Source organism: Monodelphis domestica, chromosome 7 (genome assembly GCF_027887165.1).
Source record: "Monodelphis domestica isolate mMonDom1 chromosome 7, mMonDom1.pri, whole genome shotgun sequence".
Lineage (NCBI taxonomy): Eukaryota > Metazoa > Chordata > Mammalia > Didelphimorphia > Didelphidae > Monodelphis > Monodelphis domestica.
The window spans coordinates 45,792,801-45,810,439 of NC_077233.1; positions in this window are offsets into that span (position 1 = coordinate 45,792,801).

The window sequence follows — 17,639 nt, forward strand, 5'->3', positions numbered from 1 at the left end:
AAGAAGAAATTAGAAATTTCTCAAGAGAAAATAGACAATAAATTAGACAATAAAACTATACTATTGGGGGACTTCAACCTTCCTTTAAAACTAGATAAATCTAACCAAAAAACAAACAAGAACGAAGTGAAAAAGTCAATAAAAGTTTAGGAAATTTAAATTTAATAAAGCTCTACAGAGAATTGAATGTGGATAGAAAAGAATATGACTTCTTTTCCACAATATGGGGCACCCGCACAAAAAAATTATGTTTTAGTATGTAAAAATTCTATAACCAAATACAGAAAAGCAGAAATAATAAATGAATTTGTTTTTTATCATAATACAATAAAATTCTAATCTATAGGAACCCATGGAAAGACAGATTACAAATTAATTATAAACTAAATAATCTGATTACAGTTAGAGACAATTTTTGACAATTGTTTTCTGACCTTTTATGATTCAGATTCTCTTCCTCTCTCCCATCACTTCCCTAGGCAATAAATAGACTTACATAGTTTATACCAGTGCTTTCATGCTCACACCATGACAGAAGACACATATCACTATACAATAATAAACTCATGAAGGAAATAAAGTGGAAGATGGCCTACTTTGATCTGCAATCAGACTCCAGCAGTTCCTTCTTTGGCTATGGATAGTATTTTTCATCCTGGGTCCCTTGTGCATTAGGAACTTGTTTTGCTGATAATATTTTAGTCCTTCACAATATGATCATTGCACAATATTTCTGCTACTGCATATGCTATGCTCTTCTCCTAGTTCTTCTCACTTCATTTTGCAACATCTTTCTAGGTGTTTCTGAACTCATCCTAGTCATCACTTCTTATGGCCAAGAGTACAATCATATGCCATTATAACCATATACCATAACTTGTTCAGTGGTTCCCCAGCTGATGGATATCACTTCAGTTTCTAATTCTTTGCTACTATAAAAGAGCAGCTAGAAATATTTTTGTTCAGGTAAATACTTTTTCCTTATCTCTAATCTTTTTGGGATACAGATCCAGCAGTGGTATTGCTGAGTCAAAGGGTATGTTATGACCCTTTGGGCATGGTTCTAGATTGCTCTCCAGAATGGTTGTTCACTTTTTCTCTAAATTTCACCTGATATAACATTCCAACATTGCCCTACCTCTTTAGGTCCTCTTCTGAATTCTTCTGCCCTCTTCTGTCAATTTTTAAATGATCATTTAAAATCTTTTCTCTCTTCCTTTTTGGAATCAATGTCACTACTACCCTCCCTTGTAACAAATAATTACAGTGAAGCAAAATAAATCCACACATTGGCCATTTATGAAAATTTATGCATTTTATTTGGACCCTCTAGTCCTCTCACATCTTTGCTAAGCAGTGGAAAACATGATTCACCATTCTGGAGTCATGAACGCTCATTTCGTTGTTAGAGTTCATAAGTCTTTTAAAGATATTTTCCTTTACAATAGTATAATTTTTGTATAAAGTGTTCTCCTGGTTTTGCATGACTTACTGCACATTCGTTCATATAAATCCTCCCAAGTTTCTCTGAATCTATCTTTTAAAATTTATTATGATATTCTGTTACATTCACATGCCATAATTTGTTTAAACATTCCCAAATTATGAGCATCCATTTTGTTTCCAGTTCTTTGCTACAATAATCAGAATTGCTATAAATATTTTTGTACATATCAATCCTTATCATATTTGTTAGATACAACATATAGACTTAGTGGTGCTATTATTGGATCAGCGCACACAACTTAGTAACTTTTGGGGTATAGCTTTATAGAATGGTTGGACTATTTCACAGCCCCATCACATGCATTAGTATGTCTGTCTTCCCACAGCTTTTCCACTAACTATCATTTTCCTTTTTGGTCATCTTTGCCAATGATATTGTGAAACCAAAGAGTTATTTTACTATCATTTCCTCTTATTATTCATGATTGGAGTCCTTTTAATCTGATTGTTAATAGCTGGCCTTTCTTTTGTGAACTACCTGTTTTTATCCTTTTTCTACTGGAAAAGGGATTTTGCTGTTAAAAACTTGTACCAAATTTGGATTTCAGATCTCTACCTCTTGGATTTCAGATCTTCATCAGAGAAATTATACTTCAGCAATAGTGCAGTAGTAGTGTCCTGTGAGAAGGGAATTTGTATTTTGACTTGATTAATCAGAGATTTAGATTTCCTTCCATTTGTTTTGAATTTGGGTCAATCAGCAATCAGGGAATTGATCCCACAGGCACTGCCCCCCTGGGTGGTGCCAGGCCAATTGAGGAATTATGATTGGTTCCTTGGGAGTGATGTAAGAGAGCTAGTGGATGTACTAACGATTTATAAGATGAAACCCAGCAGGAAGCTTGGGGATGGGGGGAGGTTTGTTGTTTACTGAGGCTTAGATTCAGAGACAGACACTGAATTGTTAGGCTAGTAAATTCTTCACCTCCTTTCTATGTTTCTCTCATATTATTTTTCTCTAAATCTAGTTATTAACAGTCTTGTGACTTAAGGGTTAATTATAACTATGGAGTCTACCCATTCTAATCATTACAGTTCCAAAAATTTCCCTTCAAATTATTAATCTATTGATTTTATTGGTTGAACTTTTTTCAACTTTTTTAATAATGAAAATTGTCCTTTACATCTCCTTTGACCCCCGTTATCACTTATTTGGTCAAGAACTCTTCCCTGGTGTGACAAGGAAATCACTTTAAAAGACTGATATATATTAATTTAAGGTCGCCAAGGAATTCAGCTATGTAATTCCTAAATGAAAACTCAAGTCAGCAGTCAACCTTTTATGGAGTTTAATTACAAACAGGAGGAAGAAAGGTATTGAGAGAGAGAGAGAGAGAGAGAGAGAGAGAGAGAGAGAGAGAGAGAGAGAGAGAGAGAATGGGGAGAGAAGGGAATAGTGCTTAAATACCCCCTCTGTTTAGGCTGGGCCAAAGAGATCAGTCCCTATCACTCACGTGACCAAAATGGAGAAACAGTCACAGGGGCCTCCACCTCCAGCCTCCTTCAGAGCAAGCTTCTCAGAGCACAACCTCTCAGAGCAAAACCTCTCCAACCCCCTTCTCTCCTCAGACCCTGCTATCTTTAAGGAAACCATCTAAGTCCCTTCCCCTCAGTTCTCACATCTACCAATCACTGTTGATGTTTCCCCTGTGCCAATGGTGGTTCTAGTTTAACCCAGGACCGCCCAGAGGTCTGTGGCTTTGCACATGTCTGTTGAAGGTCATATTCTCAAATAATTAAATCTTGATCCTTTGCTGCAGCCCTTCCTAAATCCTGTTACCCTGAGTAGGGTGGAGATTGGAAGTTCCAAGACCTGGTTCTGTCATTCCAAGTATCTCTATTGTATCAATTCTAAAATCAATCATGACTCAAAGAACTTCCTGTTCTATGTTTAAGCATAGGTCAAAGCCCTTTCCATTGTTTAGCAAAAGGTTTCTGTCCTAAAGTAGTCTTAGGTAGGGAGGAGAAGGACCCTCCCTACCTAATGTTGGAAATGGGGAAATTTCCAACATTCATAAGTCTAAGAAATTTTAAGGTTTACACTGGTTCATAAACATGAAAAGCATCTCCTTCCCTCTTTCTCGAATTTGTTTAGGGTACAACTTTTATATCTATGTCAATTATCCATTTGGATTTTATTGTAGCATATGTTATGAGATATTGTGTAATACAAATTAAAATTAATGTAAAATAATAAAAATATTATATTTTAAGAGATTTATTAATGATCATTAGAAGTAAAGGATTAAAAAGGTAACAAAATAAAAACCATGTGCCCATGGCATATCAGCCCATTCAAAAATCCCGCTTACCACCACCATGGTTGCTGACAGGAAGCAAAGAGCCCTGGACCAGCAACCCCACTGTCTAATATCTCCTTTCTACAGGTTAGTGTCCAGAGCAGGATGGGACAGAGATTCTGATAATGTTCTTAACTCTATTTTAATGCTTCTCATAAAAGCTACAATCTCTCCCTGATTTTCCTCTATAAGCTCAAGCTGAGTATTTATTTCTGCATTTTGTTTAGTAGAAGGAACACTCGGCCGGTTTGACTGAGAAGTGGGTTTTGTAAGGAAATACAATATTACAGCTATAACAATCAAAATCCCATGGGGGAGTAGCGTGTCGATTATACTTTGCCATAAGCCCCATGGTATGAGAAATTTCAGAGAAGCAACAAATGCGAATTTTATAAGGTTGGTCATGGAGCTGAATAGCCAGTTGTTAAGCACATTATAAACTGGCTGTATCCACATATTTCTAAAGTAAACACGTGGGTAGCAGGACAAGGCTAAACCTTTTCCCCCTGCATATACATCACTATTAGGGGGAGATACTACTATTGCTTCCTATATACAGGAATTACAGCACAAACTACGTGAACTTCATGAATCCGGAGCTGCAGTACAAGTCAGACCTCTAGACTTTTCTCTTCATGACCTGAACCCAGGAGACAAGGTGTATATTAAACATTTCCAGCATACTGGAGCAACTCAGCCTTCCTGGAAAGGACCATTCCAAATATTGTTAACTACTCCAACATCTATAAAGGTTGGAGAGAAGGACTCTTGGATTCATTGCTCACATGTGAAGAGAGCATCTTCTGTTGAGACTGATTGATTGTATCCTATCACATGCATTGAAGATAATAATCCATTGACAAGTGGATGCTGTTTTTCAAGAACACACTGAATTCCTGATTTCTTCCTTATTTTTATTATTGCTTTTCTTTTATTTTGATTAGAATATTTTATTTTTTTCCTTTTTTATCATTTCTTGTACTAAAGGTACATACAATTAATATTTTTTCTGCAGTAATAGAAGTTTAATATATATATTCTTGCTATAATATCAATGCATACCCAAAAGCTTTAAACTATGGGAACCTGCCATTAATTGATAAAATATTATGGGACTGTGATTAATGTTTGTGTCTGGTTCTAGAAAATGGGATAAAAACAAGGAGCACAGACAACCTAAAAAGTGCCAAAAAAAGAGCACACAGATCAAAATGAAACCAATTCAGGTGGGATTGATGAACTTCTACTCCAATATAGAAGGAGTTGAAATTAATGAGGACTCGAGGTTGCGAAGCTTGACATATGTTAAATCATAGGACTTCCTTGTAACTACACTTTTTACGAAGTACTCATACAAGTACAAAATTTGACTATCATGCTGGCTCTCTATATCCCTGAGAATGACACTTCCCTGTCAAAATAGAATTCTAGTTCTTTTCCTTCTTATAGTATGGCAACTTCCTGTAGTCTTGGCTGCAAATGGGTAAGTGAAATATTATTGCATTCCTTCCTACAGACTTGTGGGATAGAAATTACTTTAAATTGGACCTATACAAGGGCCTATTTAAAATTTGTTTTCCTTATGTTTTTGTTAATTTTTCTCTTCTTTTGATAATTGACTCATACACCCCCATAACTCAACATTGCATCCTGAGCTGAACTGGATTTTTTTTTTTAGCACTCACTTCAGAGGGGGATTGTATTTTAATATAAAAATTCAAGATTTTGAATTTTTTTTTTGTTCGAGAAAAGATCTTCAAGGAAGAAGCTTGCTAACTCCCAAATCCAGAGAATGAACTATTGCAGAAAGATGCCAGAAAACCCACACTACATCAAGAAGATCAAGAATGAACTTTGGGTGTGGTTAATTGAACTGAAGTTTGATTAAACATTTATTGTAAATGTACACATTTATGCCAAAAGGACTGCCCCTAATTTGGCTTTTTGTCAATGTGCCTAGCAAAACATTGGTTTTGCTTGCTTTCTTTTCTATTCCTCCCTCACTACTGTAATTTCTTCTTAGAAAATTGAATATTGTATACATCTGTAGTTAGAAGTGCATTTAGGACTACAAGATGACTATGTTAAATGATCAATGGGGAGACTAGTCTCCCAGTGATCATCAGGGGGGATTGTGAATCTTAAAACTGCTCAAACTACCTTAAAACATTTGGTTAAGGTTATTCCCCATTTAAACAATGGAGGTACTTGATCAGAAATGTATTGAGAACTTAACCTTACTCCACCCATATTTAGGCATACCTTAAGGGGAAGATAAAGTTGTAAAATTCCTTACTGAACAATAAAAAGTACTTAACCCATACTTATAGTAAGGCAAAAGCCCTTAAGCTAGGTCTATTTTTAGATCTAATACAAAAGGGTGCTAAGTACCTATGAAGGTCATATTAATCACTAAAAGGGCAAGTTTAGCAAAGAGATGTGAAATACTCAGATGTTTTAGTCTCCCCATAGAAGGTGATAACAAGATGTGAATTAAGAATGGTCAGTCCTTTGGGAAAACATCTACTGTGATTGGTAGACATGAAAACTTAGGGGAGGTGACACAAGAGAAATTTCTCTTTAAAAGGAGCTGTCTGAACCAGTTCAGGAGAGTTCGGAATAGTTCAGTTTAGGAAGCTGAACTGGAGGGTCTCTCTAAACACTAGAGTTTTGCTTGGAAGGATCTTGTAGTGAGTGATTAAAGACTGACTTAGTTTTCTCTCTTTAAAAAGAAAGGCCTAGGCCCTAGCCTTCCTATTATTTCCTCTTACTCTGTCTCTTTCCCTTTCTTTAATTCCTTCATTCGTATTAATTAAAATCTCCATTAAAAACCCAGCTGACTTGGGTATCTCATATTTGGGAATTTTTCCCATGGCAACCACTTATTTTTTATTTAAATCAAGACACTAAAAATTATCTTTACAGTTTTGGAAATTCAAAGTCTTGAAACCCACATTTTCGTGGTCACAGTTTATTGCAGCCATTCTTTTGTCTATAACAGTACATAATGATAGGAAGTCAATGGGCTCCCAGGAAATGTAGTTTTTAGATTAACAGATTTCCAATTATACAGTGTCAATCCAATTTCTGCCAGATTGCTTTTCAGTTTTCCTAGAAGGTTTTTTTTTTTTAATAGTATGTCCTTACCCCAGTATTTAGGGCTGTTTGTGTTCATTTAACACTATGTGCACAAGTTTGTTTGCTTCTGCATCTCTTGTATCTAATCTATACCACTGATCAACTTTTATATTTTTAAACAATAGCAAATACTTTTGAGGATTAATTATTGGTAACATTGTTTGAGACATGACTTTGAGAATGGATTCCTTTCCTTTCCCTATTTTTCTTAATTTTTCTTGAGACTTTTTGACTTTAGTTCCTCCAGATGGATTTGATAATTATTTCTTCTGGTTGTACAAAGTTAACCAATGGTGTTTTGATTGATATGACAATAAACCTAAAAATTAATTTAGGTAGTACTGTATTGTCATTTTTAGTTTTTTGCCATGGAAAGTGATGAACAATAAATGTATCTCCAATTAGTTAGTTCTGTCTTCAGATAGACAGATAGATAAAGCATTTACTAAGTGCTCACTGTACTCCAGGCACTATGCTAAGCACTATGGATGAATACATAAGAAATCAAAACAATTTTTGGTTCCAGAAGTTTGCATTTTAATGGGAGAAGACAACCCATAAAAGGGTATTGGAAAAGTGGGGATATGCAGCTACTGGTATGATGTGGAGATACCCAAGAAAGGAAGTAAAGGCCTAGATTTCAGAAATAGAAGATAAAAGCTCATCTATCAAAAATCAAAGTGGCTTATTTATTTAGTTTTTTTTAATAAAATGAATTCAGTTTTATTTATTAAGTTAATGGTTTTCTTACATTAAATTTTGTTAAACTCACCTTTACTTTTTAGGGTTTCCAATTTGGTGTTTAGATATTTTTAATTTGTTTTTTCCTAGTTTTTTGTGTACTCAAATTCATTGATTTGCTCTATTTTATTGAGATAAGCATTTAGAAATATAAATTTTCCTCTCGTTAATGCTTTTGTCACATCCCAAAAGTTTTGGTATGTTGCTTCATTATTATAATTTTCTTTAATAAGATTATTTATCATTCCTATGATTTGTTTTGTTATTCTACTCATTCTTAAGGGTTATTTTGTCTCTGATTGTTAGTCTGTGTTTCTGTGGCTCCTTATTAAATTGGCTGAAATAATAAAAGGGCAAAATAACAAATGTTGGAAGGTATGTGAAAAAATGGGGACACTAATACTATTGGTGGAATTGTGAACTGATCCAACCATTTTGGAGAGCAATCTGGAATTATGCCCAAAGAGTTATAAAGTTGTGTATTCCTTTTGTCCCAGTAATACCACTATTAGGTTTATTTTCTAAGGTGATCAGCAAAAAAAGAAAACAAACCTATATTTTCTAAAATATTTATAGCATCTCTCTTTCTGGTGGCAAAGAACTGGAAATTGAAGAGATGTCCATCATTTGGAGAATGGCTAAACAAATTGTGACATGTTGTTATGATGGAATATTGTGCACCATAAGGTATAATGAGCAGGTTAACTTTTTTTAAAATGTAAAAATCTACACAAAAATTTGAAGAGTGAAACAAGCAGAAAATAGAGCAACAGAAATATGGTTTGAAGAATGACTTGAGTGTATCCATCTCCAGAGAAAGAACTGATAAATAGATTAAAACAAGACAAATTGTATATGCATTTATATCTTTTTTTATCAAATGATACATTCTCTAGTGTGGAAGGGAGGAGGGGGAGGGAGAGAGGGAAGGAGATGCCTGGGAATTTTAGTGTAACAATCAAACAAATAAATAATAAATTAAAATTAAAAAAAAACCCCTCAAACACAACCATACTGCCAAAGAGAAATGGCATAAGCATGCTATTTAATTCTATTACTAAAATAAATGCATTTCAATTTTAAAAAATCAGGGTGGGTTCAGGAGTGGGATCCAGGTTTCTAATGTATAAGAGGTAGAGATGAAGGCTGAAGTGGGGTCACCATAGTTTGAATATGGCAATGGAATGGCACGTTTTAGAGTTGTTTTCTTATAGTTCCTGTATATGTATAGGTATTGAAACTCCAGATATTTTAGAAATTCTGTGGTTATTTTGAATGAAACTTCTTGATCTTGTCTTCTTGTCTTTTATTGGTAATATATTTCAAGGTTATTAATTTTTAAAATAATTTTATTTTCCCCTTATTACATATAAAAACAATTTAAAACATTCTTTAAAGAAAGTTTTGAGTTCCAAATTCTATAAACCTTCTTCTGACTCTCTCTCTCCCTCCCTCCCTTCCTACTCTTCCTCCCACTCAGGATGACAAGCAATATGATATACATTTTACACATATAATCATGTAAAATATTTTCTGATATTAGTCTTTTGTGTGGAAGAGTTCTCAAAAAGGAAAATAAAGAAGAAAAAAAGAAAATGAAATATGGTGTGTTTCACTGCATTCAGACTCCAATTTTTTCTAATAGGGCAGATGTCATTTTTTATGAATCTCTGGGATTGTCTTGTATCCTTATATTGAAGGGAATAGCTAGGCCATTCACAGTTGTTCGCCCAGAAATATTGTTGTCTCTGTGTATGATGTTCTTCTGGCTGCTTAATTCACTTTGCATCAGTAAGTCCTTCCAGATTTTTCTGAAATCATCCTGCTTGGCATTTCTTATGGCACAATGATATTCTATCACTATCACATACCTCAACTTGTTCAGCCATTCCCCAATTGATGGACAACTCTTCAATTTCCAATTCTTTGCTTCCACAAAGAGAGTGGCAATAAATATTTTTGTCCAATGGGTCCTTTTTCTTTTCTACAAATCTTTTTGGGATGCAGACTTAGTAATAATATTGATGGATCAAAGGGCATGTCAGTTTTAGAGTCTCCGGAATGGTTGATCAGATTGCAAATCTAATAATGTATTCATGGCCCAATTTTCTCACGACCCAGTCAACATTTATCATTTTTATTTTCTGTCATATTAGCCAATCTGATAGGTGTGAGATGGTGCTTCAGAGTTGTTTTAATTTGAATTTCTCTAATCAAGAGTGATTTAGTTTAAAAAAACTAACTAAAAAAATAAATAAAAAAGAGTGATTTAGAGCATTTTTATATGACTACAGAGAGTTTTTATTTCATCTGAAAACTGACTTCATATCCTTTGACCACGTATCAATTGGAGAAAGACTTTTATATATTTAACTTAGTTCTTTATATATTTGAGAAATTAGTCGTTTATCAGAGATACTTGCTGCAAAAAAAATTTCCCCAGCTTTCTGCTTTTCATCTAATCTTGGTGGTGTTTGTTTTGTTTGTACAAACTGTTTTAAATTTAATATAATCAGAATTATCCATTTTATCATGCTCCCTGTCTCCTGTTTAGCCTTAAATTCTTCTCTTATCTATTGACCTGATGTATAAGATTCTTTTGATAATTACTGCTTTGTAAAACAGCTTGAAACTTGTTTCTCCTAGAAGGCTATTGATTTTTGTAAATTTATTTTATATCCCAGCTACTTTAATGGAGTTATTACTTCACCCATTTGTCTCTCCACTTCTCTACTATCCTTTTGATAGGTTTCCCATTGTACACACTGAAAGAAAATTTGAAAGGGTAAAAAGGTGTCCTATATCCACTAAAAATAATATTTTGTATGTGCATGGAGAGACAGAAAGGAGATGAAAAGAAGGTCAAAAATAAAAAATAAATGAGAGAGAAAAAGAGTTAAGAAGGGAAGAATTGGGAAGGGTAGAGAAGCAAAAAAGTAAGGAGTCATATCTTTTCTTTTTCCATCCTGAATCATTCAATAAATGTTCAGAGTGAGTGGAGATGAGGTAGGACACTGTTTTATTTCTAGTAAGACCCGAAAACATGCTTATGTTTTTCAGCAGACTAGGCTAAGAGGTTAGTGCTCATAGATAAATCATCCTAGGATATTTCTACATTTACCAATTTAAATAATATGCAGATCATCCTATTTCTCCTTTCCTCCTCAGTCCTTGAACTTACTTATGTCAAAATTGGGCTTTTGACACCATTTGACCAGTCACACAGTACTACTATGACACAGTGCAAATACATCTCTACTTAAGGGAAAGGGTCCTGGGTTCTGATTAGCATGATGGGGGAAGGAAAGGGGGAGCAGAGTCTTCCTGGGTACCCAAAAGAATGCAGCTAAATTATTTTTACTTCTGATTAATTTCCATTTGACAAGTGCTTTAAGCATTTTAAGTACTAAGTGCACACATCTAAAAAAATCAATGGCACAGATGAAATTTCCAGTCACAGCCCTTTTTTGAACATTCAAAACTTTCTTCAAGAATGCTCTTTTATTCCTACAGAAATGTCATACAATCCAAGAGGATTCCCAGGAGAAAAGCATTTGAATAAAATGTTTCTCCACAAAACAGAATGAAGAGGAAGCAGAAAGTTTTAAGAATATTTTGTGAAGGTTTTTCTAACAATAGAAGGAGGAAACTCATTTCTGGTGATAATGCAATCACTACAGAAATGAATAATGCTAAACTAGGCCAGAAGCAATTAATTTGAAAATAATTGCAGAGAAGGGGCAAAAAAGGAGCTAGGTCATTCTGATTCCACTGGGAAATTCTTAGGGAAAGATTTCTCCTTTCAAGGGAATTTGTATCACCACCACGTGAAAGTCACTACCTAGAATAGTTTCATCCATTTTCATAGTAAATGAGAAACAACTTCTCTCTGGGTCACTGTAAAGTAGGAAGAACAGGTTAGGTCAGGTAAAAAGCCAGGAAGTTCTTGTGGTCTTATCTCAGTCAAGGTCTTTGGACCATAAAGCAAGAGTGCTCACCTGGTAAAAACTGGCTGTTCAAAACCTATAGTAGTCCCCATTTTCTACCAAATATAATGTAGATTCCTTAGTCTGACTTTCAAAATACTCCACTATCCTGTTTTGTTTTCCCTTTACAGTTTTCTGTCACACTCCTCTCCCTTCTCTACTCACAGTTTTAGCTGTTTGAAGCTCTCTCTTGCTTTCATCCTTGTGTGTAGTTCCACATAGATGTATTAGATTTCTCTCCGCATCTTTCCCTGCTGAAATCCTTCCTTTCTCTGGTGGGACAACAGTGGTCTATAGAGCATAAATATTCTGTAAAGGTCTTACTTTACCACTCATTATACTATGGAGGTAATCCCTCCATACCTGAAGGGTTGTGACACTGGAACAAAAGTTCCATTGGGTATGACCAAGCTGGAAAGAGTTGGTTTTGGAAAGAGTATGACCTTGGCAACAGACTGTGTCTGCTGCTTAAGGACCAATCTAATTAAATATGACTGAGGTAATGAGTATTAGCTGAGAACCAGATGGGTTAAGTTGATCATATTAAATGCTGATAGGAACATGGAGAAACAGGCCTAATATTACATTACTAAAGCAGCTGTGAATTGTTTTTGTTGTTTTTTAGAAAATGAGATGGAAATATACATTAAAAGCTGTAAAACTGTTCAAGCTCATTGACCTAGGGACCCCATTACTAGGATTTGGCCTTAAGGACATTTTTGAGAGGGTAAAAAGTTGTGTAAGTATGAAAATATATTTAAAAACTTTCTTTGTAATGACAAAATAACTGGAAATAATGGCTCAATAGATTGTAGTATTTGAATGTAATGGACTGTATTATGTTATTAGAAATGACAAATATTGGAAATATAAAGAAAATAAGGGAACTATATGAAGAAATGAAAATAGAAGAAAGTGAATAGGAATAATATATACTATGATAACATTTTTTTAAAATAGGAGCCACAAAAGATAAAAAATTTTCAAAGCTAACCGTCCAAAGGGAATTAAAAAACAGAGGATGTTTATATTAGCAGACACATAATTTACATTGTAAACAAATTGTAAAAAATGTGGAATTACTGGTTTTAATTATAATTTTTTATGCATTTGTTCATTTAAATGTTTTTTGAAAGTGATGGTAGTTACTAAGTATAAAATTTTAAATTAAAAAAAATTTTTTAAAGAAATTTTTCCTTTCCTTACTCCAAGAGATATCATCTCCTTAAGGAAAATTTTCTTGATCCTACTTAGTTAGAAAAGATCATTTCTTCCTCAAACCTCTTGTGAAAGTCTGTGTCACCTTTCCTATGAAATACTTTTCTTATTACAAATTTAATACATATCTTTCCCCCTACCAGATTGTAAACTCCTTAAAAGTAGGGACTTTGTCTTTGTAATCTTTGTGTGACCAGCAACTCATACTGGGGCTTGTAAATAGGAGATATTTAACTCTTACTGAATTTAATAGATGACTTGGGTCATAGAAACCCTAATATTTTAGTTGGTTTCAGTATCCTTCTGTGCTGGTTAATTGGTTGAGGGAATAGGAAGAAGTTTGTCATCTTAAGTTCTGAAGTTGAAATTCAGGCAGTTTGGGACCTAAAAGTCATTTAAAGGCCTGAATTATTCTGAACATTGACTGCATGTCCTAGATTCATCAGAAACCTGACAACTTTCTACTTATTTTCTGTCTTTTATGCAATCACTTAAATACTCAAATTGATTTTTGGTCTCAAATTCTGTTCCCTCTGACAATACAAATCTTGATTCACCGCCTTCTACCCATTCTGTACAACTCTTGTCCATGACCTCTCATAAGTTTGCCAAAGGGGGTTAACCTTTGCCAGCCAACAAGGAATAGGACAAACCAACACTCCTTTGAAACCGCTTTTCTCATCTGGTACTTGCTGAACAGTCTCAATAACCAGAAACCTCTGGAGAAGACCAGCTTCCTAGGAACTCAGTTTCCCCAAAACTTTATCAATACTTTCCATTTGGCATGTCAATCAAGTATGGTCCCCCCCTTTTTTTGAGACATGACTATCAAATATTAAGAAAAAGAACAATGGGACTTATAGCAAAATCTATATGTCAGTGGCTGTAATTTAGCACAAGTTTTTTACTGATTGATGAACAGTTAATTTTGAAATAATAAAAAAAGAATGTTTTCCTTTATTTTACATCACAATAGATATCGTTTTGCTATCAACTGTCACTCTTTGGCCCTAAGAAATTAACTTAAGGCATAACAAACCTTTGAATTTATTTGTTAAGTTATGGTTTCTCTTCTGTTTCAATTTGTTCTCTTTCTGCCATGTTTTTACTTTGAGAATCCTTGGAACAAATAAAATGGAAGGCAAATTTCACTTTAAAATCTAGGTACTGACAGTGTTATGGGGTTAATCCTTAAAAAAAAATCTCTTGTTTTTATAGCATCTACATTTCTTAGTATATGGCTCTTCCTTCCCACACCCAGAGAAATCTCTTGAAAAAGAATAAAAGGGGGGAAGATTGTTCAGTAGAACTACTCAACACATTAATCAAGAGTCCAACATTATATATACTATAGCACATGCATATATCCCATCTCTGGAAAAGAGGAAAGGAGGTCATCTCATATATCTTTTTTTGAGGAAAAGGCTTGGTCATTCTAGATTTAGAGCATTTAGTTTCAAAGGCTTTGTTATTTCAATTTTCTTTGTTGTAGTAAATGTGTATATTGTTTCACTGGCTCTTTGCAGCAATTCATATGTCTTCCCATGATTCTCTATATTCATCATATCCATCATTCCTTTAATGTTGTAGAATCCTATTATGTTTCCGTACCAAAATGTGATTAGTCAATCTATAATCAAGACACATTCAATTAAAAAATGTCTTTTGATCAGTTTCATTTTCACACAAAATACATTTAACAAATGTCAAATAACAAACAACAATAACAAAAATCTTTCAAAGAACAATCTGAAAAACAGCAAAATGTTTATCAACAGAAAGGAAGACATGGTACTAATATTGACTATGCAAAACCTCTTAAATAATTTCAGTGAATTTCAATATAAAACATAAACATTCTCCAATAGTTATTTCTAGCCCTTCTGACCAGTTACAATATTCCAGTGCAAGATGACCCCTTAGGAAATGTAAACTATTTTAATGTCTTGAAATTAAATTTTCCTGAGCAAAACAAAGTAAAAAAATGGGAAGTTTGTTAGAAAATTATGACCTTCCTGATAGAAAAAATACTTTTTTTGTATGTGAATTGATCTATTTGCTATTTGGAATAATTCTAATTGATTCTCATTTCAATGCTTTCATTCAAGGCTGCAGAGAAAATAGAAATACTTGGAAACAAGGGTTTGTGTTTGTGTATGGAATTAAATGAGTTTCTCCTATAAGCATTGATTTTAAGAGTGGCTATAATACTTTCAAGGACAGTCAGGGTTTTTATTTTTTGTTTTACCTTCTGGCTTCCCAAGGTATTTAAGACACTGAATCATATTTAGAATGTAGTTAAACATATGGCTGCTTCCTGCCTTATCCACCCACTGGTATTTAGTACTAGAAAGGAATAAAAGAAGGCCTTAGCTATTGGCAACTAGAAAACCCACATGGTCTCAGTCATCATCATGGAGAACAACGAAGGCAGCTAATCCAGAAGCTACTGAGCTCAACAGACTTCTAAAGAATTATAGAACTTCAAGGTCAGAAGGAGGCTCATTAATCATCTAGTCCAGCCCATGCCAGCACAATGCCCCCAAAAGTCATCATTTAGCCTCTGCTTATTAGAGACCTCAATGGAGGGATCACCCATTTCCTCCCAATGTGGCTGATACCACCTTTAGATAACTATTAGGAAATTTTCCCTGATGTCAAACCTAAATCTCTTTGCCAGTTCAACTGATTTCTCCTAGTTCTGCCCTCTGAAACCCAACAAAATGTATCTAATCCTTCTAGAAAGTGATAATCCTTTTCCTGCTTGGAATTATACTTGATAACATGTATCATGGGCCCTTCAGCTTTTTCTTCCTCAGGTTAATATTTCTTCAATCATCTTATGACATGAACTCGAGTTTTCTTGCCATCCTGTCCTGTAGACCTCCTCCAGGTCATCAGTGTCCGCTTTTCTTTTCTTTTCTTTTCTTTTCTTTTCTTTTCTTTTCTTTTCTTTTCTTTTCTTTTCTTTTCTTTTCTTTTCTTTTCTTTTCTTTTCTTTTCTTTTCTTTTCTTTTCTTTTCTTTTCTCTTCTCTTCTCTTCTCTTCTCTTTTCTTTTCTTTTCTCTTCTTTTCTATCATCCTTACCTTCTGCCTTAGAATGTATACTAATTATTGGTTCCAAAGGACAGAATGTTTAGGGGTAGGCAACTGGAGTTAAGCAACTTGCTCAGGTCCCATAATTAAAGTGTATAAGGCCAAATTTGAACCCAGGATCTCCCATCTCCAGCCTGGCTTTTTATACATTGAACCACCTCACTGCCCTTCAATGTTCTTCCAGAAACTTTCTACATCTTGGTATGAAGACACACATGCACCCATAGAAAGAGTATGACAAATTGAGGTGGCTTTTTGTCTCCGAGGCAAATAAGCCAGTGCCAGGAAGCATCTTTCCAGGAGTTTAAATGGGCCCTTTGTATCCAGGGGTCAGAAATGCAGTGGGCATGAGCCACAGCCAGTAAGTTAGTGACAAGTTGTGCTACTGAAAACCAGAGGTAGAAGATGGTTTTTAAGATTGATATAGAGTTGAAAACAAGACACATCACAAGATTCAAAAGTCAGACTAGTGACAGGCATGGTTTTGAGTTCATTAAGGAATAATTCAGTACTAGGGAAAGTATCAAAGGGTTGAGGTGAATAGCTATTGATTACTTGCCCTGCTAAGTCTATTAGTACATATGTGTATTCATCCATGCCGTATGTGGCCGATCTGCCTGGTCAGTATCTTTTGATATACCTTCAGATGGAGAGCCTCTCTCGTTGTTTTCTGTAGCAATCCAATGTTCACACAGCAATGGGCAAGCACTCCCAAGCAAAAACTATTCATATATTGTGGACTAGCCCAAGGTATCTTAATATATCATTTTAGAGAATACTGCTCTTCTTGTCTCAGGACTTGAGAGCTGAGTGATTTCAAAGGATGTAAACACAGCTGTCACTGATGCAAATTGCCAATGCTCCACAACTTAGTAGATGGTGAAGGTGTGGCCTCAAAATGGTGACCATCACCTGGTAGTCAGTCTTTTGGCAATGAATATCTCTGACTTTAGCTCACTGCCAATCAGAAGGCCTGTGGACATAAGACAAGGAATGGCTAGACATTTACTTCTCTTAAAGCTAAAAAGATATCAGTTTATCATCGGAAAATTTCCATCTGATAGATAAACGAGAAAGAGGAAAGAGAGAGAGAGAGAGAGAGAGAGAGAGAGAGAGAGAGAGAGAGAGAGAGAGAGAGAGAGAGAGAGAGAATTTATTAAGTACTTACTATGTGCCAAACAGATACTATCCTCAAAGGGTTATATTTTGATGGGAAAGACAAAACACAAAGAGGAATACAGTTTAAAAAAAGTTGTTCTGGTACTTGAATTAAGGTGATCCAATGAGTCATTGCCCTAGACATATTTTTTTTTAATTTGGAATTTTTTTCCATGATTCCATGATTTATGATCCTGCCCACCCCCGCTCTTTCCTCCCCCTTCCTGGAGCTGACAAGTAGTTCCATTGGGCTTATAAGTGTATCATTATTCAAAACCCATTTCCATGTTATTCTTATTTGTAGTAGAGTGATCATTTAAAGTCAAAACTCCAATCATATCCATATTGAACTACATGATCGATCATGTATTTTTCTTCTGTGTTTCTGCTCCCAAAGTTCTTTCTCTGGGTGTGGATAGCATTCTTTCTCACAATTTCCTCTGGATTGTCCTGGGTCATTACACTGCTGCTAGTAGAAATTTAATTGTGCCATAAT